At 37.4% G+C, this 26,906-nt stretch overlaps 1 protein-coding gene across 2 annotated transcripts in view; it reads left to right on the forward strand.

Moving 5' to 3' along the window:
- Positions 1-26,906, forward strand: part of UBE2E2 (ubiquitin conjugating enzyme E2 E2) — a 377,612-nt gene that overhangs the window by 296,664 nt on the left and 54,042 nt on the right. The gene's annotated exons all lie outside the window — the stretch shown is intronic.

Raw genomic sequence — 26,906 nt, forward strand, 5'->3', positions numbered from 1 at the left:
GTGGTATCTTATGGTTACATTAATTTACATTTATTTGACTACCTGTGAAATGTATGACAGTTTTCATGTATACTGTTGTCCTATCTCATTATTTCTTTTCGTGAATAATATAAAAAACATTTTATCTTAGAAGTCTTACATCAACAAAATTAACAAGGATGCTTGAAGAATTCAGAAACTAAAGGAATATATTATGTTGGGTTTTTTTTCCTACCAAAAACACTTTGAAAATATTGTGACACTCTGTGTCTAATGTTTCTGTTTCAGACATTCTTTCTTTTTTTCTTTTTCTTTTTTTTTTTTTTTTTGAGATAGGGTCTCACTCTGTGGCCCAGGCTAGAGTGCAGTGACGTGATCATGGCTTACTGCAACCTCCACCCAGTCTCAAGTGATCCTCTCATGTCAGCCTCCCAAGAGGCTGGGACTACAACCACACACCACCACACCTGGCTAATTTTTTTTTTTCTTTTTTCTGGCAGAGAGAGGGTTTTGCCATGTTGCCCAGGCTGGTCTTGAACTCCGGGGCTCAGGCAATCTGCCCACTTTGGCCTCCCAAAGTGCTGGGATTACAGGCGTGAGCCACCACCCTTGGCCTGTCTTAGAAATTCTAGTGACTTACATCCTCACTCAGGACTCATGTTAGGTAACAGGTCAGATATTTGTTTTTTCAGTAGAAATGCATAGAGGTAACACATTTTTAATTTGGCTTTTTCTGTCTCACTGTGGGTCTGTACATGACATAAAAAATAAGTGTTCATTCTAAATAGATTTGGAATTAGGTAGGTGAGAGAGTCATGCATGTTTGTTTTTTATTTTCAGTGTTTCAGGCCACTTATGCACAGGTTAGACATGCTGTGTCCATGTTCCTTGGAAACATTGTTTTCTTTGGTAATGGCAAGAAGATAGTATCTGCTGGTGATAAAATTTGTGCCTCAGGTGTTTTATAAAACAAGACAAAAAATTACATCAATAAAGTGTAAGTGAAATTAAGAATGATATTCAAAATCTTTTTAAATATAATTTGTTCTTTCACTACAAATTTTAGCAAGTACATTTTAAAGTCCTAGAGATCAACTCAGAGCATATCAGTTTATGGGTTTGTTTGTTATTTTTTATAAAGTCTAACTATGGGTTGCTTACTAATGTCAGCTAATGTGGAAGGCCTTAACTGCTTTTGGAGAGTGAAATAGATAGGGTCTTCAAGTTTTTGAAATCTTTATTTTTCTCATGGCTACTCATAAATAAGGTAGCTAATTAGTTACTATAAGAAACAGTGATATTCAGCATTTGAAAGCCAGAGAGAGATCTGTAACTGAAGTTCAACAATGAGTTCCACAACTGTACCCTTACTAGATTATTATTACGCACTTGTTTTTATTGTTGCTGCCACTGCTCAAAGAAGAAAGTTGAATGTGTTTCCCAGAATTTTCAGAAAGAGCAGTGATTTATGTGTGTAAACCCAGCTACCCACTCATTTACTCTGGCCTTGGTTAGAGAACATGCAGTTGTCATGGAGTAACATGAATTGACTTGTTTTTAACCTGAGTTCATGCATTCATATAAAGCTTGGCCATGGATCAAGTTATTTCTTACATTTTGAATTGCCTATTTGACATCTCTAGTTGAACATCCAGTAGTCATCTCAAACCTAACAAATCCAAAGCCCAATTACTGATTACCCTGTTCCACATCAGCCAGACCAGCTTCTCGAGTCTTCCGCATGTCAATGAATGTCAGCTCTATTTTTTCAGGTGCTGAAACTAAAAACCTTACAGTCATTCTTGACTCCTTTCACACAGCTAGCCAGACCCAGTCCCACTGGCTCAATCTTGAAAGTAAATCTAGAATCTAAACATTTCTCACCACCTTTCCCTAGAAACTCTGTGGCCCAAACCACCATCAACTGTTCTCCTCCCTCAGATTACTGTGGAAATCTCATATGTGGTCTTCCTGGTTCCACCCCTTGTCCCTCCTACAGTACATCCCATATGCTGAAAGATTCCTCTTTTTTTTTTGGCTGGAATGTAGTGGTGTGATCTCAGCTCACTGCAGCTTCCACTTATCAGGCTCAAGCAATCTTCCTACCTCAGCCTCCCAAATGGCTGGGACCACAGGCATTTGCCACTATGCCCAGCTACTTTTTGTATTTTTGGTAGAGATGGGGTTTCGCCATGTTGCTTAGGCTGGTCTCAAACTCCTGAGCTCAAGCAATCCGCCCGTCTCAGCGTTCCAAAGTGCTGGGATTACAGGCATGAGCCACCACGCACAGCCTAAAGCTTCCTTCTATAGTGTGTCAGATTATGTAAATTATTTGCTTAAACCCTTCAGTGATTCCCAGCTCCTGAATAAAAGCCTGTAAAACCATATAGAACCACCCCGTTTACAGAATAGTTTTCAAAGTTGCCAACCATCAATTTTTACTCAAATATTCAAAGCCTACTTCTTCACAAGCCTTTCCATTTGTTCTTCCTTCTGCCTGCATTTGTATGCCACCCAGAAATTCACATGACTCACTTCATTTCTCACTTGATGTGTCTGCTCAAATGTCACCTTTTCAGAGAGGCTCTTGGATGACAAATTCCAACCTCCTAGGTTCCCTATAAACTTCTTCACAACCACTGCTATACTTGATTTTTTGCTATAGCACATCTCCTTCTTAGTGTTATATATTTGTTTATTTGTTTATTATGTTTCCCTTTCCCCAATTAGCATGTAAGCTCAATGAGCACAGAAACTTTGTCTGTTTTGATGTCACTACTTTAATCTCAGCCATGTAGAACAATACCTGCTGATTCAGTAGGCAGTCAGTAAAAATTTGTTGAATTAGTTAAATGCATGCAAGTGTACCATAAGTAAATGTTTATTACCCCCCCACTTCATGGATCCGAAAACAGAGCTCCATGGAGGTTAAGCTGCACACAGGCCACACAGAAAGTAGGTAGCAGAACCGGAATCTAAACCCAGTTCTAAACTGAGCCTTTGATCTCCAATTGTAGAGAAGGTGTAGATTGCTTAGATCCCTGGAAGAAGGAATACTTGTTCCTGGATTAGACACTCCGGCGTAAATTAATTATATCGGATCATTCTCCAACCCAAGTGTTTTTGAGGGGAGAGGAAAGACATGGTATGAGGAGGAAAGAGATGATATGAAGAGGAAAGAATGTTAGAAGAGATTTTGTGTGCCTGTCTTTCTGTTTTGCTAGGAATCCTCTTTCCGAAGGCACTGGGGGCTTTTCTCCAATATGTTTCCAATTCACAGACTGAGGTGTTATATCTACGTTAAATAATAAATACTGATTTCTGGATTTTGCCAGCTTTAAAGAAGTTACTTCACATTTCACAGATCGTTTTCACATTTAACTAGTGTCATAATGGCCTGGTATCCTCAGTGTCATGACTGGGCTGTCATAGATTGCTTACATCACGTGAGTCAGGTTTTCTTTTTGGTCCATGCTCCTTTTGATAAACTTTTAATGATGGCATGCTATCCTTAAATGTTATGTGAAATTCCAAAATGAATGTGATGATTAAAAATAGATCAAAATGATGTCATTGTCTTTGTGCTTTTAAAATAATGCACATTACATCTGTGTGTCCAGCCATCACCTACAACTACCACCAATTTAGCAGTTACTAAGAAGTAGGATTGGGTTTTGTTTTCAGGGCAAAGAATACCAACTTTATTGTAAGCCAAATTAAATATGCCTATAAACTGATAGGAAATCAGCCTTTTGGCTGACAGGAAGTTTAATTTAGCCATATTTTGGGAAGATACCTTTGTTCCTAGCTTTCTATAATCTAATGCAGTTCACTAATTTTAAAGAAGGACCTTCAGTTTATTATGGTTTCCTGAGATGCTTATTGCTCAAGCCAGCTTAACTTTTCAGGTTGGATCAACTTAACCACCTGTACGTTTGCACAAGCCTTGAAGAGTTGGTGGTGTAATCAGCCACTCTGACACACCCCTATAAGAGCCCTGCCATAAAGGTGGAGGTTTCAAACAAGTATTTTACTGTGCTTCTCCATGCTCTGGAGATCCCGTCTCTGTGAATGTGACCGCACTCCAAATGGAGGTTGGTGTTGGTTGATATTACTGTCAGCATAACTGGGAAGGGTAGACAGGCCTAAATTCCTTCACGATGGATTTTCTTCTGTGGAGAAGTTATGTGAACAGAGGAGACTGAAGTGAGACATTCAGAAGCTTGGAAAATGAGGAGCTTGTTTGCCCTCAGGACTCAGAAAAGATTCAACTCACTTACCAAAGAGAGGTGACTTTTCTAAGGAAAGATTCTCAGATGACACAAGTGGTACCCTCCCCTCACATGAGTTTTCTGAAGAGAGAAGGGTGGGGTAACTCCTCTAGGTACAGTCTTCAGTATCCCAAACATCAAAGGGTATTGAGTGATCCATTCACTGGTCCCATAAAACAGTGAACACTGGGAATTCTGAGAGAAACACTCTTTTTTTTTTTTTTTTTTTTTTTTTTGAGACGGAGTCTTGCTTTGTCGCCCAGGCTGGAGTGCACTGGCCAGATCTCAGCTCACTGCAAGCTCCGCCTCCCGGGTTTACGCCATTCTCCTGCCTCAGCCTCCTGAGTAGCTGGTACTACAGGTACCTGCCACCTCGCCCGGCTAGTTTTTTGTATTTTTTAGTAGAGACGGGGTTTCACCGGGTTAGCCAGGATGGTCTCGATCTCCTGACCTCGCGATCCGCCCGCCTTGGCCTCCCAAAGTGCTGGGATTACAGGATTGAGCCACCGCGCCCGGCCTGAGAAACACTCTTAAGCACAGAAAGTTCAAGGACAATAAGGTGATACTGGAAGAAATAATCTTGTAAAGAGGACAACCTTCTGTAGTACTAAACCAGATGAAGCTTCAATTTTGGCATTTTCCTAACCCTATAGGAAAGGGCTTTTGATGGAACCAGATCAAGACATGGAACAGACACCCTGTATTGATTGCCTGTAAATTTAAAAACAAATTATATTTCATTGTCCACTTGAGAGATGGGACGGGGAAATAATATTCTACATGTAACAAAAAAAAAAAGTATGTTCTCTACTTTATTTAAATATGTTACTTGCTTAGATAGTTACTTGTGATGTAATTTTGTTCAAGCTGGGATACAGTAGGTAGGTCTGAGTTCATTTCTAAGACTGCCTGCCAAATATCAGTCCCTTTATGGCAAGTGATCAAATTTCCTTGATTTTTTTTTTTTTTTCATTAGAGTTGGAGCAGGATCTCTAAGATAGCAGCCTTTTATAGATTTGTTCAAGGAGGTCTAAAGAAAATGAGATAGGGAGAAATGAATGTTCTTAGTTTCCAGCTGTCCAAGAGAAGAGTCAGTACATGATCATGGCTTATTGATGAATTAGAGAAGATAGGACCACCTGCCTTTCACAGGTGTGGTGCAGGCCTTGTCCTGCCAAAAATAAGAAGAAACAAAATCAGACAGACAACAAAAATTATAAATAAAATGTATCTAGGGGGCTGGGCGTATTGGCTCACGCCTGTAATCCCAGCACTTGGGAGGCCAAGGTAGGCGGATATCTTGAGGTCAGGAGTTTGAGACCAGCCTGACCAACATGATGAAACCCTGTCTCTACAAAAAATACAAAAATTAGCCAGGCTTGGTAGCACATGCCTGTAATCCCAGCTACTTGGGAGGCTGAGGCATGAGAATCACTTGAACCCGGGAGGTGGAGGCTGCAGTAAGTCGAGGTCATGCCACTGCACCCCAACCTGGGTGACAAAGCGAGACTGTATCAAAAAAAATAAAATAAAATGGATCTAAGATCAGAAAAAGTTATTCATACTGATCCATATAAGCATAGCTATTCTAAACTATCAGGTGAATTTTTCTTGTGGTATCAGTATGTTAGCAGTTAACAGAGACCTGCCAAAAATTCTTGTAGGTTGGTTGCTTTTTTAAATACCTATTTTAAGGCTCACTTATAAGGCACAGATTTATTGAGCCCCTACTACTTTCCAGGCGCTTAATATATAAAGATGAGTAAGATACAGCCCTGGAAGCATGGAGACAGAAAGAACAATTAGGGGCTAACACAGTAGCTTAGCCCAGAAAAGAACTAAGACTCAGCTGTGAAGATAAAAACAAGGAGAATAATGTATAAATTCTTTTCTCATTCCATTATTTGGTAATCATGTATGTACCGTGCAGTGGTCCAGATACTGAACATAGAGAAGTGAACAGCAGCATGCCCCATTTTGCATAGAATTTACATTCAAGACATGATAGAATAGGATTTTTTCAACTTTGACCCAGCTGACATTTTGAGCAAGGTAATACTTTGTAGTAAAGGGCTACCCTTTGTATTGTAGAATACGTAGCGGCATCCCTGATCTCTACCCACTAAACACCAGTAACAATCTCCGCTATCCCCCATGTGACAACAAAAACTTCTGCAGATGTTGCCGAGTATCCCCTGAAGGAGGGGATCACCTTGTTGAGAACCACTGTGTTAGCACTGACATCCATATCTACTGGTGACTAGTTTGAAACATCAGGAAGGACTCTCTGGTTTCTGATCTGAATGACCAGGTAGGGATATGTTGCCTGTGAGGAACTTACGAGACACCTGAGTGGGAAGTGCAGAAATGTTCAGCCGACAGCTTAATAGATCTCGAGTTCAGGTGAGTGGTATGAGCTAGAGGTACCGATTTGGGAGTTAGCAGACACAGACGTGGGTGTTAAAACCCCAGATAGAATAAATGATCTCACCTAGAGGAATGTGCAGTTTTCAACCCAAACTGAATTTTTGAACTTAAATTTCCAGAATGGGTTTTCCAGAAGAGAAGAATGATTACTGAAAAAACTAACGAAGCTGATATTTTCTCTTTTTCATTAAGTTCTCACTGTTTTGGGATTGGAACGTTATTTTCCATATAAAGTATTGTTGCTAGAAAGCTTACCCAATAATACTTCATAAAATATCATGCTCTTATTACAAGGAAAAAACCTCATCTGTTGTTAATAAATTGTATAAATTAATTTTCTCACAAGTGCCTATATCAGGCCTAAAATAAGTCAAAATAATTACCTGTAGTTGCAGTGGCCTTCTGCAGGGCAATGTACTAAATGACTTTTTTTAAGTTCCTCTTGAGCCTTTGGTTTCAGTTTTAATCAAACTAAAACTTAGAGAGACTAAGTAATGTGATTAGGATCCACATAGCTAATAAGGCCAGGGTCAGGATTAGAACACCTGGCCTCCTGGTTTCCAGTCTTGCAGCCCCTACTCTTCACACCTGAACTAACTGAGCTGTTAAGTGATCTTGCTAAGTGCACAGTAATTCAGTTTTTGCCTACAGCCTTTTTTTTTCCTGCCTTTCTTTCCTTTTTTTTTTTATTTATTTTATTTGTGTGTGTGTGTGTGTGTGTGTGTGTGTGTGTGTGTGTGTGTGTATGTATTTTCTCTTTGACAGTGTCTCACCCTATCACCCAGGCTGGAGTGCAGTGGCACGATCTCAGCTTACTGCAGCCTCAACCTCCAGGGCTCAAGTGATTCTCCCACCTCAGCCTCCCAAGTAGCCAGGACTACAGCGTGGCAAATTTTTTTATTTCTGGAAGAGATTATTAGGTCTCACTATGTTGTCACAGGCTAGTCTCAAACTCTGAGCTCAACCAATCCTCCTGCCTTGGCCTCCCAAAGTGCTGGGATTACAGGCATGAGCTACCACACCCAACCAGCCATACTTTATGTCACTCTTTGTGTTCTTTTCTGTAGTCCCTTTTGCCTCTATTTTTGTGGAGAATTAAGGTCAAATAAGGTTTTTTGTTTGGGCACTTACCAAGTTGTATATCTGTATATAGACTGCGCTCGGTGGCTCATGCCTGTAATCCCAGCACTTTGGGAGGCCAAGACGGCCAGCTCACCTGAAGTCAGGAGTTCAAGACCAGCCTGCCTAACATGGTGAAAGCCCATCTCTACTAAAAATACAAAAATTAGCCAGGCGTGGTGGTGCATGCCTATAATCCCAGCTACTCAGGCCAAGGCACAAGAATTGCTTGAACCCAGGAGGCAGAGGTTGCAGTGAGCCGAGATCGTGGCAGAGCAGGACCCTGACATACCTGCATACATACATACATACCAACTTAAAATATCTGTACATGTACAGTATACTGTATATACTATATATTTATGTTTCCTCTGTACTTGGCCACTAATGCATTTTAAACTCTATCTCTGTGAATAAAACATTACAGTAGTTTGTTCAACAAGGAAATAACCTATAAAGCATTATGTTTATTTCAGGTTATTTCCAGTTTATTTTCTTCATTTCTTTTTTTCTTCTCTCCCTTTTGGACATCACTACTTCTTGTAGTGATTTGCTTTTAAAACCAAACTATTTTTCTTTTTATTTATTTATTTATTTTTCTGGAGACAGAGTCTCGCTCTGTCGCCCAGGCTGGAGGACAGTGGCGTGATCTCGGCTCACTGCAAGCTCAGCCTCCCGGGTTCACTCCATTCTCCTGCCTCAGCCTCCCGAGTAGCTGGGACTACAGGCACCCGCCACGACACCCGGCTAATTTTTAGTATTTTTAGTAGAGACGAGGTTTCACCATGTTAGCCAAGATGGTCTCAATCTCCTGGCCTCGTGATCCGCCCGCCTCGACCTCCCAAAGTGCTGGGATTACAGGTGTGAGCCACTGCGCACAGCCCTTTTTAGTTTTAAATAGGTAATATATATATACACAGTAAAAAGTTCAAACAACACAAAAGGTATGCAGTCCTCGTCATTGCCCAGCATTCCCATGACCTTCCCAAAGACATCTTTTATTCTGCATTTACTTTTTGCATTTACCATCTTGAAGATTATCCCATCTTTGTATGTGCAGATCTTTGTTAGAATCACATAATATTATATTGAACAAGTATACCGTAAGTTTTCCTGCGATTGACATACAAGGTTTTTTTAATCTTTTGCCATCACAAGTAATGTTTCACTGAATATCTTTGTACATACCGTCTTTGTGGACTTGTGCAAATATATCCGTGGGATAAATTCCTAGAAGTGAAATTACTGGGACTAATGATGTACGCATGTTCAATTTTAATGGATTTTGCCCAGATTGCCCTCCAAAGAAGCTGTACAAAGTTATACTCCCAACTTAGGCACACCTGCCTTTTTTCCTACATCCCTATCAATGCTGTGTGACATCAAATATTTGACCTTTATCAATCTGCTATAAATAAAAGAATATTCATAATCACTTTCTCTCATAAGTAAAATAATACCTTTTCATGTGTCCAGAATTTGGCTATTTTTGTTGAAAATAAGTGTACCACTTTTTCTTATTGAAAGAGTGTGAAGAGTATCTATATAGAAACCTATGGATGTAGTGTTTTCATCTGTAGAAAGAGGCTTAACAGTCTAAGATTCCTTTCACATCTTTAACTGTCAGTGATTTGTCATTGCCCTGCTTAAAACTCTTCAGTGGGTTCCCATTGCACTTAGAATAAAATCCAAACTTCTTTGTCTTACAAGGCCCTGCATGATCTCTCTGCCTGCCTCACCACATGCAGGCCCTCCTAGGCCTCCTTTTTGACCTTATGATTTGCCAGTACATTTGACTGGAACATGTTTGATCCAGTTCTTCATGTGGTCAATACCTTCTCATTGTTCAGGACTGATCTTCAGAGTTAGATCCTGAGAGGTACATTTTCTGACCGCCTTCTATAAACAGTACCACACTAATTGTTTCTGTCACATCGACCTGATTTCTTTTTCACATTATACTCTTAGATCCAAAGACCTTATGTGTCTTATATTACCTGGCAGATATGATTGATGAAGCAAATGAATATTCATTTTGCCTGTGTATCCTTAACACCTCTGAAATCTGTCTTGCCCTGTTGGTTTGTAGTATTGAAATATTGTGCATTGCGTATGTGTTTTCATTCTCATCCTCTCATATCTAATTACCATACCTGGAAGGCAGGGCCTTGCTTTTCTCTGAAGATGCCTACCATAAAGGCATCCAGTAGACCCAGTAGAAAGTAATATTTTTTAATTATTATCTATTTATTTTTGAGATGGAGTGTCAGTGCCTGACTGTATGAGAAATGACAAATGGAAGGAGGCTGAGCAGACAAGTCTGCGAAAGCACAAAGAATGGTTAAGGAACTTCATCAAACTGAGATAAGGAGAAATTTCTTAGGAGTCTGGTCAAATAGAGGGGTTACATTCAAACAAAAAGCCAGGGGGATTAAGAATTGAGACCACAATACTGAATTGGTGAACTCTGAGAGTGTAATAAAGTATACTAATGAAAAATAAGACTTAGTGATTAAGCAATAGATAAGGAGTAGGAATAAACTGCAGTTTGTCTTCAGTTTCATTATTGGGTCAAAATCTGCTCTTAGGTTTGATTTTGATCTTGTCCTTTGGAAGACCAAATAGTTGAATTTCTGATTAATCATTTCCATCATCTCTGAAGCTGGCATGATCAATGATTGTATGATTTGTACTAAAGAACTGACTTTCATGTTTTCTGAAGCTTACTTTCAAATAGTTGTAGGAACAAAACAAACTGTGGGGTAGGTGTGTGTGTGTGTGTGTGTACATACATACAGAGAGAGATAATACACATATATATAGAGAGAGAGAGGTAAAGTAGATTTGGCAAGCTGTTAACAGTTAGTGAGTCTGTTTATTATAGGTTTGAATTTTTTTAGTAAGTTGAAAAACAATGGAAAGCAAAGTGAACTAGGAGATATGTCCTCCTGCAGGTAGGCACACGTATGTAAATACCTAACATTTGGAGCACTGTTGTTGAACAGACAGTGGCAGGGAAGGCTTTCTTAAGGAAGTATTATTTAGCTGGGCCATGATGGATGATAGAATTTCAATAGGGAGGAGAGAGAAGATAGGTTTATCAAGCTACAGAATGGCAGTGTTTTTAAATATAAAAAATACAAGCCCTCCCTCCTCCTCAGACATGGATACCATCTCCTCCTGGCAATTCGATTGGTACGGGTGTATAACCAGCATATACTCCCTGTAAAAATGAGAGAGACACTTGAAATTTTAATACATTCTCATTAATTAAAAACATAGAAGATAAAAGTGGTATAAAAATTTAAAGGGCACAGTGCAGTGGCTCATGCCTATAATCCCAGCACTTTGAGAGGCTGAGGTGGGAGGATCGCTTGAGGCTAGAAGTTCAAGACAAGCCTGGACAACATAGTGAGATCGTATCTCTACCAAAAAAAAAAAAAAAAACACTAGCCGGGCATGGTAGCTCACACCTGTAGTCTCAGCTACTTAGGTGGCTGAGGCAGAAGAGTTGCTTGAGCCCAGGAGTTGGAGATAGCAGTGAGCTATAATCATGCCACTACACCAGCCTGGGCAACAGAGGGAGACCCTGTCTCTAAAAAACAAAACAAAAATTAAAAAGAAGCAACCAGATTAATGTTTCTTAAGAGAACATTTCTTACATCATTACACCGCAAAAAAGATGGTGAAGTCCGTGTGTATGCTTTGAAAGCTAACCTGCAAGTGGAAATTCAGAAACAGTTCTACCTTAGATACCAGTTTCACTGTTCTATTACTGCATTTCTAGATACATAGTTTAAGAACAACTTTTTTTCCTCGAAAGATTGTGTGAAGCAACAAATAACAAGCAAAAATATTAGGGAGAGAAAGAATATGTGTCAGAGCAATAGCACTGTGTTATAAAAATATTCAAAGCACCTTCTTAGAGCAGTGCATGAAACTTGAGTTTGTGAGATTACTTCAGTGAAATTGCATTATAACTGTGAACCAAATCTGCAAAACAAATTGCTGAAAGAGATAATGTTTTTACCTTACTCAGTTGGTATTAGAGAAGAAAAGCTTAATAACACTATGGCAACAGACTGTTATACCAGCACTATCTATAACAAAAAAATCTTATTCCTCCACTAGGCTCAGTATAAAGTAAGCAGATGTATGTTACATCAGTCAACAGTGTTTAGAAAATACTATTCCTGCAGTATAATATCAAAGTGAAGGCATAATTCTTAAATATTTTTAATAATGAAAGTGTAATAATTAGAAATTTGGATAAAAAGATTTATTCTTGTATCCTCTATTCTTAACCTTTTTAATAGATTTATTTTTATGGCCAATAAAGGATGTTACTTCCAACCAGGCCAAAAGTATTTTACTATGTGACGATATAAAGTAATGATACAGGTTTTAAGTATATACCTGAGAAATGAGTCTTATTAATTTAGAGTTTTACAACATCTAACTAAAGCCATCCATCTCTTATAATTGTGGGACCTCTAGATATGTGTCCTTAAACACCTTAGAACACATCAGTTTCGTGATGAACATGACCACTTTACTATGATGATATATTAGTTTTTACTTCAAACAAAACTGATGATTTCTGTCCTTTAATACCACTAGATAATTTTGACTAAAAAAGGAGGAAATAAATGAAACACTGACCAATACAGGCTTTTGAAGAAAGTACATTCTTCTAATATTGTCAGAACAAAAGTCCATGAATCTTCTTTTAAAGGAAAAAAGCATAGTCTTTTCTACCCAGACATCCCAGCTTTTTAAATACTTTGAACTGTTTATTTGAAGTAGACACAATGTAGTGATATGTACCATGCTTCTGGAGTTTCTATGAGTTTTATTTTCTAATATGAAGAATTAATGAAATATTTAAAATCTCAACTCTGAAATTAATGTTTAAGATTTATAGTCTCTATCGACTAAAATACTAATTACAAGAGTTTTTAAATTTCCCTAAGTCAAAATTTGAATGACAAAGCACATTTCCCTTTATAAGCTTTACACAGTCCATTGACACCTCCTATCTCAGACTCCCAAAAAAAAAGGCACTGTAAACCTAACTGTTGAAACATCAGAAGCTCTCAATCATCATTTTTAATTATGGTATGTGTGGCCTCCTTTCAAATGTAAATATTCTGTGTTTTTCCAGTTAATTTGTTTATTGAACAAATACATGTCAATATTCTACTCTTTCCTAGAGGGGATAAAAATCAGTATCAGAGATAATCCCTGTCCTTATATAAATTTGTTCCCTTTGTAAATAAACATTTTTGCTAGCCTGTCTACAAAAAATTTATTTCTGAAATCTTTATTTAGCTGTACATACAACTATCAGTTTTATAAAATGAAGTTGGCACTATTTATTTAAAAAGCCACATGTGGTGCAATTGTTTGCTTTTAAAAGGTGGTATTGTTATGCCACAGCAATTTTCTACTAGATAGAAAATTTCAAAGATAAATGTTGCAAATTATAGGAAAAGGAAAACAGCAGCCTAGAGTGTTTATTTAAAGATAGTACTTCAGATCTCTTTTAGGGACAGGAGATTCAAGAAACAGGAATAGAACATTAGAAAATAGGAATTTTTTTTTTCACACAATTCTGAATCATTCTTATTCCCCCTACTCCCCACTCTTCCTTTTTTCTTTTTCCTTGTTTCTATCAGATACATTTCTATCAGCTTTAAGGAAAATTAACCCATTTTTTTTTTTTTTTTAGGGCAGTAGTCTTACGGAGAATATTGGATGGGAAAAGATAAATCCAAAAGAACAGGCTTTGGAAGCCTTGGAATGTGAATGAAGCAAGATAACCTAGAAGGTGGAAATAGAGACTGAAGAAATCATGTCAGAAATCATAGAGTGGTAGCAGAGATTAGATATGGACGGGTGGGGAATAGAGAAGAACAGAAGAGGAGAGAGATTGCCTGGGATAAAAGAAAATTAGGCATGGAAATTTAAGTGGAAAGCAAACCCATGTAGTTACCATTAGATAAAAATTAAATTTAAGCTATTCCTCATAATACTACATATTCCTTCAGTAGGACTAAAAAGTAATTCTTGAATGCTTGCCATGAAGGCAGAAAGAGGACTCTGGAGTTCTTGAAATGAGCTGTGAGCTAGTTTACCTTTACAGTGAGGAAGGAAACTTAGATCCCTCCTTATAAGGATTCCTTGACCTGAAGAGTCAGAAGACTTACCTTTGACTCTTCTCATGTATTTGCTGCCTTCCTTTCCCCTCTCTGATCTTCTCCACAGTGGGTTCCAGGAAGTGGTGCAGGCTTGATGGGAACCGGTTTTTAGTAAGTTCTGATTGCTCTGTGCCTGCAGTGCCTTGTCCCTTTTTTCACCTGTCCCTGCTTCAGATTCAGGATTGTGTTGCCCATGTTTTCTCCATCTGCCCCTCCCTTATTTCTGTTTCACACATATTCATTTCTTTCTTGGTTTGGTCAGCTGTTAAGACAATATTCAAAGAAAATGGTATTAATTATATAAAAGCCATTTTGTGAATTTGGGAATAAGTTAGTGTCAGCTACCACAAAGCATTTGTTCCACAAGAGGCTAGTTTAAAAACGAACATCATGCAACAATCCTGTTTCAAATCCCTAAAACACCCCTTTCATCATGGCATTCTCCTAATCAAAAACTACAGGATAAGAGACCAGCTCCTCAGTTTGTCATTCAACATCCACTCCTTCACTCCTTCCCTAAGACTCCAATCTTTTTTTCTAACCATTTTTAAGTAAACCAATATTTGTATGTCAGGTTGGTTGCAAGGGGATCATATATCAAGCAAGAATTAGCACATTCTCAAATAGAAATAACTAGCCTGAAAAATTAAATGCACTTTTTTTTTTTGCTATTTTATTCCTTTATAACAAATGCTTATACATGGCCATTATTTCTATTTTAGAATCTAATTCAAATCATCACATAGTATTAGTCATGCCTGTTATAAAACAAACTAAAACATTCAAATGTTTAATAAAAGTACCCTTTTTTATTTTTCAAGTATGCTTCCTGGTTAGCTGTTACTTTCAGTGTACAATATTATGAGTATGAGGTTAGTTCACTACATCTATTCTGCATAGAATATTTTAAAGAATATTCACTAGAATATTCTGTATACTGACATTTAAGTTATTCAAAGATTATACATGTTGAGTGAGAGTTTTCAAGTCATGTTAAAACATTTGTTTACTTTTTTAACTGACCTGGGGTTTTTTGCCTTTAGTAATCTCACAATAATAATAGTGAATATATATTTGCGAGGTTTTTTTTTTTTTTTTTTTTTGAGACAGGGTCTCGCTTTGTTGCCCACACTGGAGTACAGTAGCCCAGTCATGGCTCACTGTAGCCTCAACCTCCTGGGCTCATGTAATCTTCTCTCCTCAACCTTCTGACTAGCTAGGGGTACAGACACATGCCGCCATGCCCATCTAATTTTTTTTTTTTAATTATTTCGTGGAGATGGAGTTTTAGCATGTTGCCCATGCAGGTCTCTTAACTCCCAGGCTGAGCCTGAACCACCACACCCAGCCATGAATATCATTAACATTTCTTCTCTTTGCTAGTCACTTTACATGCATGATCATTTTGTCAGAACTCGATCTGAGAAACCTGTTGAATCCCTGTGTCATTAGCTTTGCTGTCTAAAGTCAAACTGTTGAGATCTGGAATTTACATAATTTTCTTTATTATTTTTTCTGTCATTTTCTTTAATTAAAAAAAAACTTTGGGGGTATAGGGTTTTCATTTGTCTTTGATTATTTTGTGTTTTCCTTATAAACTGTTTGCTTAGTATTGGAATTGACTCTACTGTGAGGATTTAAATTCCTCTCAACCTGTGTCTGTTTCTTAATAATGATAGTATCTACCTTACAGGATGAGTGTGAAGATTAAATTATGTAAAAATGCAAGTCACTTAGGATAGTGCGTGGCACATAAACATGGCATTATTGGTAGCTATTTTAATTATTACTATCATTTTTGGTTACAACTTACTGTTTATACATGTGGTATTTTTAACTTTATGGTAAAAACATAGGAAAAAAAATACTACCCTCAAGTATGCATACGAAGTCTGGAAATTTTTATAGTATCTGTGAATACTCTGCTACTTTCAAAGAATGTCTCTTGTGTGTGTTATACACATAACATTCAACCAAAAGAGTGGGCATTTGGCCAACTCAGTAATAGCTATAAATTTACTGTATCATTAACAGAATCAGTCATTGTTTTACTATATTTTTATTAGTTTTAGAGACACAAAGTCTCTGTCATTCAGGCTAGAGTATATAGTGTAATCATAGCTCACTACAGCCTCATATTCCTGGGCACAAGCTGCCTTCCTGCCGCAGCCTCCTAAGTAGCTAGTAATACAGGCACACACAACCATGCCTGGGTAGTTTTTTATTTCTTTGTAGGGACAGGATCTTGCTTTGTTGCCCAGGCTGGTCTTAGATTTCTGGCCTCAAGTGATCCCCACTCCTCAGCCTCCCAAAGTGTTGGGATTACAGGTGTTAGCCACCAAGCCCAGCCCACATTTTATTTTATATCATGTTTAACTATAGTTTACTTCTACACTTTTGTAGGCTGTATGAAAAACTAAATCATCATTTCTAGCTAGTTAATAGTTTGTATTGTGTTATATGTTAATTGGATTATTGATCTCTTAAAATAAATAACTGACACTTCATATATCTATAAACATAAAATGTGTTACTTCTTTCCTGAAGGATGAAGTAATCCTGTACATTATTTTCATTTTACATTTATCAAATTTATAAATATGCTATGTCTCATAGAATTGCCTTGGGGAGTATGAGACCTATAAAAAATGTAAATAAAAGAAAGGAAAAAAGGCATTCTCCTTCTGTTTATGTTTATGTCACTGTCTTTAGTTAAACAGCAAGTGTTATATGGTCGGTCATTTATTATATGCTTTACATGGAATCCATTAGGTATCTCAGCTGTTGTGCTTCCTAATTAATTGTTGTTATGTATGACACAGTTTTGCAGTTCTAAAGCCAGAAATGAATCATCTTGTCTAAGAGATGTTGGTCCTTTGGACAGCTGTTAAATTATCTTCTGTGGACAGTACTAATTGATATCTAAGTGCTGTTGGATCATCATAGCCCCACATAATGGTTAAGTTTGTTATTCAAGAGCAATTGTTCTAGTACCTGATTTGGGGGAGACTGATGCCTCTAGGACAAGCTCATCCAATCCGGGTCCAGGATGGCTTTGAATGAGGCCAACACAAATTCATAAACCTCCTTAAAACATTATGAGGTTTTTGTTTTTGTTTTGTTTTGTTTTGTTTTAGTTCGTGAGCTGTCATTAGTATATTTTATATGTAGCTCAAGACGATTCTTCTTCTTCCAGTGTGGCCCAGGGAAGCCAAAAGATTGGACACCCCTGCTCTAGAAGGAAGATTAAACCAAGAAAGCTTTGGGTTCTGGTTTTGATGGATCCCCCTGTACCCCACAACCCCCAGCATTGATTGAGCACCTATTGTGTATGTGCTTAATGAATTAAAGCAGTGGGAATGTTTAAATGATTATTTGTGTACCTGTTTAAGTTTAGATACCAGATTATCTTTATTTCCACCACAGTTGTTTGGTAGAATAGCTGTTTTTAAATCTATATGTAATTATGTTATTGGATAACTTGTCCTAAGGCACAAAAACTTACTCGTAGAAAACTTATAACCAGCTTTTTTTTTTTTTTTTTTGGAGACGGAGTCCCGCTCTGTCGCCCAGGCTGGAGTGCAGTGGCCGAATTCGGCTCACTGCAAGCTCCACCTCCCGGGTTCACACCATTCTCCTGCCTCAGCCTCTGGAGTAGCTGGGACTGCAGGTGCCCACCATCACGCCTGGCTAGTTTTTTGCATTTTTAGTAGAGACGGAGTTTCACCGTGTTAGCCAAGATGGTCTCGATTTCCTGACATCGTGATCCGCCCGCCTTGGCCTCTGCCTCCCAAAGTGCTGGGATTACAAGCGTGAGCTACCGCGCCCGGCCATAACCAGCTTATTTTTAAAATTCCTTGTTTTAAATTTCTGTTTTACTTTTTTAAGTGATTTTGTTTAAAGACTTATTAAAGTCTAAGCCTTCAAATAGTGAGTTTGTACTCTTAAAGCTTTGTTTAATTTCTGAACCCCTCCACTTTTTTTTAATCCATTGAGGAAGGAAACCTCTATATGCATGCCAAACAAGCATTGATTGAGCTGGTTTCAGCCAACTGTGTCTTTAACAGATAGTATCTCGTTCAAAAGAAAGTAATTGAGATGTCATCTATAGGAAACTTCTATGACGATTTGAATCTAAATCAGCTCTTCTTTTCCTGAGGGGTGATTTTATTGCCTTATGTTTTGGCATATATGGTACAGTCTAGTCTCAAACTAGTGTAACCTGAGGCCCATGAAGATGCAAACGCAAAACATTCCACAATCCAAAGCACATGAGACTTCTATAGAAAGAAAAAAAATGCCCACTGAGGATGAACTCACACTCAAAGATTACTGTCTGTACCATGATACAATCTACCATTAAGGAGAATCCGCTGGAATACCATCTCTGAAACTTAAAAAAAAAAAAACAGAACAAGTCAAGAAACAAAATAATTGTATAAAGATTTAAAAAAAGATCTGAAATATAATGAAAGAAGTCACTAATTAAAAAAAAAATTTTTGGAAAAGAACCAATGAACGTTATTCATTATAGCTATGTTTCAGAAACATTCTATATAAACTGAATTTTTATAAATTGCAAAAGAAGGAATCTGTTGGTCCCTCATCAAGTCATGCCAAGCATCCTGCCTTGTAGGAGTTGAGAGTAATTTGCTGTATTGTAGGAAAGAGCACTGAGAATTGAACAAGATGCTCCCAGTCTTCTAAGAGATTTGCTACTCATGACGGGGAAAATTTTCTAGTTGCATGTTTTTCTACATTTATACATAAAAGGAAACTGAGAAAGAGTTTTTTCAATTTAAATGTCTGTGGGATAAAGGTCTTTTGTTTTTAATCATTTGAATTGTACTTGAAAGCTAAAAGATAGTCCTATCCTGTGGCATGCTGTAGCATGTAGTTAGTATTCACAGCCGGATAGGTGTCATCTGTATGCGTTATGGTTTTCAGATGATGTTTAATATCAGTTCCTTCACTGCCAGTTATTCAAGGGCCAGACAATATTCCTGTGGGGTCGGGGGCCAGGGGTAGGTGGTGTTTTGTTTTGCTAATGTGTATTTCTTAGATATACATATTTTTCAGGATTTATTCCCTCACTTATAATGAGTTTTTCCAGTTTTTATTGTGTCACTAATAAAAAATTAATTTTAGGGTGTATGTTAGTTATCGGTGCGGGGCTCTTAAATTGGTTTTAAGAAAAGAGCACTTGAAATCTCAGAGGGGATTTTTTTTTTTAATGTATACTAACAACTTGTTTAAATAAACTGTAGTTTCATGGTGAGCCTAATAATGTTAACCATACTATTTTGGAGCTTTGTTACATGATTTACTGATTCATCACATGGGCCTTCAAGTGTTTATGGGGAGTGGGGTTCTCCATGGAAAAGTATTTTTAAAAAGAGTTTTCTCACTGATTGCATATTTCCTCAGTAAAAGCAAGGCACCATTTATCTGCTTATCAAAATTTTTTGAAAAATTGATGAGAAACATCGTTGAAATTCTTTTAAATTATCATTTTGAATGTTATCAGAATTAATTTTTCATCTTGGAGGTGTTTACTTTTAAACATCTTTCTAAATTGTGTTTAGAATCAGTTTGTCAGAAATACTATATTAAAATTTTTTTTATATTTATGCCTTTCATGATGTCTCTCCTCTTACAAAATCACTTTTTATTTATATATGGAGTATTGCCTATACCTTAAAGTGATGCATTCTCAGTTAATCTTGTAACTAGTAACTAGGGGATGTAAGAGAGGGGAAGAAGAACTGATACTCATTGGATTCCTGCTGAGTGCCAGGCAGGCTATTAGAACCATTTGTGGACTTCAGTCTTCACAGCTACTATGAGTGTAACGGTTATTTTCCCCATTTTACGGATGAAGAAACTGAATCTCAAAGATGTTAAGTGATTCATCCAAAATGAGAATTCCTGCCCAAGTCCAACTAACTCCCAAACCCATATATTCTTTCCACAGTACAACTCGTGGATCATGGAACTAGAATAAACCTTAGAAATAATCTAAGCGTCTTGTTTTGTTAGGAAATAGAGGCTCAGAGTAGCAGAGTTACTTATCCAAGAATGCTATTGTGTTCTTTTATGCTTTAGTCAACATAAAGAATGTTAACTCTTTCTAGAATTGTTTTTAAGGAGAGATGATTCTGTGAAGTACAGAAATGCGCAGCTTCATTTTTAAGTACCTTTTAAGAGAAAGTAATGAGACGGCTGGCAGATGTAGATACACACAGACACACACACACACACACACACTTTATTAGTTTCCTGTTGCTGCTGTTACAAACTTAGTGGCTTGAAACAGTATGAATTTATTATCTTATAGTTCCATGGGTCAGAAGACTCAAATCAAGGTATTAGCATGGCTGAGTTCATTCTCCAGGCTTTAGGGGAAAATCCCCTTTCCTTGCCTTTTTCAGCTTCTAGAGGCCAACTACATTCCTTGGCTCATGGCTCCTTCCTCACATCACTCATCACACCCCCTACTGCTGACCCTGATCCTCGTGCCTCTCTCTTAAAGTACCCCTGTAATTATATTGGGCCCACCTAAATAATCCAGGATAATCACCCCCATCTCAAGATTCTCCACCTGATCACAGGCTGTTTTATCATGTGAGGTAGCATTCACAGGTTCCAGGAATTAGGATGTGGACATCTTTGGGGCAGGAGGGCATCATTCCATCTACTGCACATGTGTACCCACACATGCAGGTGTTGGGTGTGTGTTTATCACACATACCTTAAAACCTTTCTTATCCAGGGTCATCTGGGAATTAGCCATTCTAAATATATGTCTTCTATATCGCTATATCCAAGTCATATTTTTAAAATTTCCTTTGTGTGGAAAATGTTCCACAAGATGCTCTCCTCCCTGCCTTTGAAAACTGTTATTCTCAATATAACTTTACCTATTACTGAGAAATGGTGGCTGTCATTGTAAACATCAGTTATTGAGCTATGCTTCAAATACAGCTATAAATGCTAATGTGGGCGTCACTAGTTTGATACACAGAACTCAGCGGGTATTAACCCCTGCAGTGGAAGTGCAGTTTGCTTTATGGTCATTTTTTATCATTTGCTTGTTTGTCAGCAACATGATGTGAAGGATGCATAGCTGCCCAGCCCCCTGAACAAGATAGTGTGATGGACTTTCTGGAAAATTGAGTCAGAGATCGGAGTAATCTTGTAGGTTAAGGGTGGGAAGACTTGCTTTCTCAGCCTCTAAAATTCTCCTTCTGGCAGTTGCAAATTCTTTGCTATTTGTCACTATTCAAAATGTTATTTCCTATATCTGAATCACTAATATGTAAGGGCTGCAGACAATTCCTTATCAGTTTACAAGTATTCTTTCTCATTTTCCCTAGTTTGTTGATAAGGTCTAGCAGAGAATGCTGGCTGCTTCAAGAGCTTTTATTAGCAAGTTTTTACCTTGATTGTAGAACATGTTTGCTGATGTGACCAGACCACTCATTTCTTAGGTTCTCTTTAACATTTAAATAGGAAGTAGCAGCAATAAAAATGTTTATATTGGAGTGCCTGGCACTTGTTGAATGCTTACTAAATTTATCATTTTTATTATTAGTTTAGCCTATATGAAGCCCCTTGTGAAATAATATCATAACCTGTAGGAAAATTTAGTAAAGGAACATGGGACAGAAAAATGTTAAAGAGATCTTCTGCTTCCTCAGGATACTCTCTAGTCTTCCAGCTTTTACTCCTAATGTATGGTTCTAAAATGCTCTTTTACCTAAAAAACAGTGAGAGGTTATAGCCCCTCAGAGACGACGAGCCTGTGGTGTGTTAGCATTTGTTCAACAAACAGTGGGCTGTTTCTGTATGCCAGGCACTGCTTTGGACATCAGTTGAAAGATAATACTTTCATGAGTAATTCCCAGTTTCATGAGGAGGTCCTACTGCAAGTATAGTATTGAAGTAGGAATACGATGGCGGGACCCCCAAAGAGGAGATGGCTTACATCTCAATAAACGCCTAACACTTCTTAAAACTTAGGAATCAAGATTTTGTTTCCAGCTTCAAAAGCTGGTAGTTGTGGGAGTCTCTGACACTAGAACATGTTGGAACAGTCAGTCTGTCTGTTTAATTCAGTGTGGTTTAACTCATGAACACCTGTCAGAATAGAAGTTGACAAACATCACCAAAGTAGATCCTTTTATTGTCGGTATAAAATATTCAAGTGTAAAACTCTGTCCAGAAATGCACAGGATTCTTTGCAAACTCAAACTTTGTTATTTTTCATCCAATTATACTTTGGTTTTAATGAAATGTCTGCCTTTAAAACATAAAGTCAGCAACATTTATTAAAGTTTTTAATAAAAAATGAGCAAAAATGTGACAGACTGTAGAGGATATCCAGATAACACATAAATAAATGAAAAAGTGTTCAACATTATTAGCATTTAAGGAAATGCAAATTAAAGCCACACTGAGGTATCATTATACCCTATTAAAATGGCTATAATGAAACATAGTGATAACACTAAATGCTAGCAAGGATGCAGAGAAACTGGATCACATTGCTAGTGAGAATATAAAATGGTACAACCACTCTGGGAAGGAGTATGGCAGTTTATTATAAAACTAAACATGAGCTTAACATACGACCCAGCAATTACACTCTTGGGCATTTATCCGAGAGATATAAAAACTTATGTTCACAGAAAACACATACACAGATGTTCAGAGTGGCTTTATTTGTAATCGCTTAAAACTGGAAACAACCCTGCAATATTGTGATTTCTAATAAGAAATATATACTATTTGGTCTCATTTTTGACACAAAGCTACTAAAACCCTTGCAATGTCTCAGAAATGTTAACTGTCTTTTGTACGCTAATGAGGTGACTGGTGGCTGGGGTCTCCTGGAAGGCCTCAGGATGGAAGCTGGTTGCCATCATGTCACAATCAGGTGATTAGAGGGTAGAAACTTTCAGCCCTTCTCCCCTATAACCCTCAGGGAGAGGAGAGGGTCTGAAAGTTGAGTTGATCACCAGTGACCAGTGGTTTAAATCAATCATGCTTACGTGATGAAGCCTCCATATAATGCCTAAAAACAAGGTTCAGAGAGGTTCTGGGTTGCTGAACTCATGGAGGTTGTTATACCCCAAGAGGGCATGGCAACTCTGTACCACCCCTACCCCTTATGGCTCGTACCTTACCTTATGCTTATCTTCTAACTGTTCAGCTATATCCTTTGTAATATGTTTTATAATAAACCAGTAAAGATAAGTAAAACGCATTTATGGATTGTGTAAACTGCTTTCGCAAATGATTGAACCTGAGGAGGGGATTGTGGGAATCCCCAATTTATAACAGCCAGAACTTGGATTGGCATCTGAAGTGGGAAGCAGTCTTGTGGGACCGAGACCTAAACCTGTAGGTTCTGACTCTACATCCAGGTGGATAGTATCAGAGTTGAACTGTGGGACACCCAGCTAGCCTCAGAAAATTAGTTGTCAGGAGAAACTCCTCACCCACATTTGGTCACAGAAGTCTTCTGTGTTGAGAGAGTAGGAAAAACATTTTGATTCTTTCAATCTCATAGAAACCCGATGCCCTTCAGTGGGTAAATGGTAAACAGATTGGTACATCTATTACTGTTTGGTTCTTAGTCTTATTTGGAGAAAGGATTCTGCCAAGCTACTGATTTAGCCAGAAAAAGAGAATTCATTGAAGGAAAATACAGAGCAGGGAGTTTATCTAGAGAAACAGTACACTCTGAAAAGATGAGGCAGGGTGAGCTGCTGAAAGAGAGTGAGCCAGCAGTACCCCAAGAGTTCTGTGTTGGGTTTTTATGATTACAGATTTTTTTCTTGAAGTTCCTGCCTCTTTCTTAGTCTCCACCTTTTTACTTTGTTTAGTTTTCTGCATCTGCCTTAAGTCCCTGCCTTTTCCCTCACCTAGTTCCCGCCCCAAGGTTGTGGGACCCTCCCTTACTATTGGTGTGCACGAGTGAACCCGATGTTGGACACGAATTGCTTCTGCGTATCTCTTAGGAATTTTCTCCTTTGCCCTCTTCCCTTTAGCATGCATCTAGCTACATTCTGGCAGGTTAACTGGCAGAGTGAGCAATCACTGCAGTCTTAAGGGGAATTCCTTTCTACCTAGGTATTTCCCTTCCTGTCTGTTCATATCTAGCACACCTGTTTAGGGTGATCTCTGGGGTGTGAGATTTTCCAGACTCCTTTTCTCAGGGCCTCCCTTTTCCTCCTCATGTCTGGCTATCTGCCTACTGTACCACATCTATACCATGGAATACTACTCATCAATAAGAAAGGAACAAATTATTGACACCATGCAACAACTTGGATGGGTCTTAAGGGAATTATGCAGAGTGAAAAGAACCAATTTCAAATGGTTACATACTATACGATTCCATTTATATAGCATTCTTGAAATGACAAAGTTGTGGAGATGAGGACAGAGTTGTAGTTGCCAGGAATTGAAGTAAAGGGAGAAGGCAACTATGGCTATCACAAGGTACCATGAAGAATGTTTGTGGTAGAGTTATTTGTGTGTTGACTGGTGGTATTCACACAAATCTATACATGTGATAAAATTACATAGAACTAAATATACTTAATATGCATGAGTGCACATAAAAATGAAATCTGGAAAAGGGTCAGTGGACTGTATTAATGTCAATTTCCTGCAATATACTGTTGTTATACAAAATGTTATCATTGGGGAAAATTGAGTGAAAAATATATGGGATCTCTTTATTTGTTATAACTGCATGTGAATCTACAATTATCCCAGAATTATACATTTTTACAAAAGAACAGAGGCATTGATGCTGAGGGATAGACCATAGGCTTTTCGATCAGCACAATTGTGTTCAAATTCTGGCTTCCATTTACCACTTGTGGGATCTTGAGCCAGTTCTTTAACCTCCTTTGCCTTAGTTTCGTCATTTTTCAAGTGGTTACAATAATATTATTTTCCCCATTGAATTGTTTTGAGGGTTAATTATGAATATTATGTAAGCCACTCATCAGTTAAATTGGGATCATAAAAATATTTTATCTTTTCATTTAGTACTGAAAGGAATAGGCACTCTGCCTTCTCCACAGAAATTTTAATATCACGAGATAGTCTGTGTTTCATTAACTTAGGCTAGTGTCTTTATTTCTTCTTTCCTGGAGTTCAGTCTGTTGTTCTCTTACTACCTTCCTGAGTTGGACACTTAACTCATTAAGTATCTTTCTTCCTTCCTAATATATGTATTTGAAACGGTAGATTTTTCTTTTACAGTTGTTTTAGCTGAGTCACAAAATTTTGATATTGGCAACCCAATATTTTCATTGTCATTCAGCTATAATAGTAACTGATTTTTTCTTTGATCTAAGAATTATTTGAAAATGAGGTTTTCTGTTTCCAAACATATGATAGGGGGATGTTTTTATATGTAGATTCTGACTTTGCATTATGGTCTTAATAATGTCAATTCTTTGAAATATGTGAAGCTTCTTTTGTGGCTTAGCATGTGATCAGTTTTTATAAATGTTTCTTAAATGTTCCTTAATCATTAAGTGTAGGATTTTATCTTCATTCAGTCCCTTGATTTTGTTTATCCAGTTGTTCAAATCTCTAATATCCTTACTAATCTTTAGTCTGGTTTACTTATCAGTTGCTGTAGTGAAAGTGTTCCTCTTTGACTATAGATATGTCATTTTTCTCCTTATAATCTTGCAGATTTTTACTTTGTATATTTTTGGCTATATTGTTAGATACAGCAGATTCAGAATTGTTACTGTTTTCTTGATGAGTTGTTTATTTTATCAGTAAAGTTCTTTGTTTCTAACAATGCTTTTTGCCTTAAACGTATTTTGACCTGATAATAATATAGTCATTTAAGCTCTTTTTGTTAGCTAGTGTTTATACAGTGTATGTGTCTAGGATTTAGAATTCTCAGGAAAAACATTTCTCAGTCTAGAGCCCAGGCTTTCTTTGGTAAGTTTCTTTGCTATCTGTGTCATAAGGCATATTTTTTCAAGTCCATCCATTTACTGAAAGACTAGCCATTAGCGTTTCCTAATTTCTATAAGGGTGCTCAATTCTAAACTGTTGTAACATACAGGCCTTAGATTTCATCTTCTTTTTCCATGAAGGCATCAAAACCCAAACCTCCATTTTGTTAAGACTGAATACCATCTTTTACTCCCTTCCCTCTTCCCAAAACCCCACCCATGGCAGGTGCACTCTCAGCTTGTTGCACTTACTATAATTTTTGGCTTTTAGTTCTAGACTGTGGGGATTCCCCTTGCAGATTCTGCTTTGCATTTTAAAGAATGTTCATTATAATTTCTTCAGCATTTCTAGGCATTTAAGATGTAGTACCAAAAGACTGTGTTTAGAACACTGAGATTTTTGTATTTTTCAACTTAAAATTTAAGCACATTCATGAACATAATATTAATAAATAGTATTCACATCTTATTGCTGCTTACATAACACTTGTAAACAGAGTTATAGTAGTTATAAAACTGATTTGCACTTAATTTTTTTCAGTTGAAGTGTTTTAAACATGTTATGTTTCACAGTTATACATAAGCAACATACAGTGGTGATCTAGCTATCACAGGGCAAAGACTATGCATTAATATTACATTTTAAAAATAAAATTTAAGAAGGAAAAGATTTGTAAATTACAACTAACTGTAACTACTATAGTAATATAACTAATAAACTAATATAATAAAGTGTAACTACTATGATTATACTAATATAGTTCTATGAACTAGGCATGTTATTTATGTAGATGCCTTAGTTTATGTTTTAAAACTTTGTTCTAGGCCGGACATGGTGGCTCACACCTGTAATCCCAGCACTTTGGGAGACCAAGGCAGGTGGATGACTTGAGGTCAGGAGTTCGAGACCA

The sequence above is a fragment of the Chlorocebus sabaeus genome, chromosome 15 (genome assembly GCF_047675955.1).
Source record: "Chlorocebus sabaeus isolate Y175 chromosome 15, mChlSab1.0.hap1, whole genome shotgun sequence".
Taxonomy (NCBI): Eukaryota; Metazoa; Chordata; class Mammalia; order Primates; family Cercopithecidae; genus Chlorocebus; species Chlorocebus sabaeus.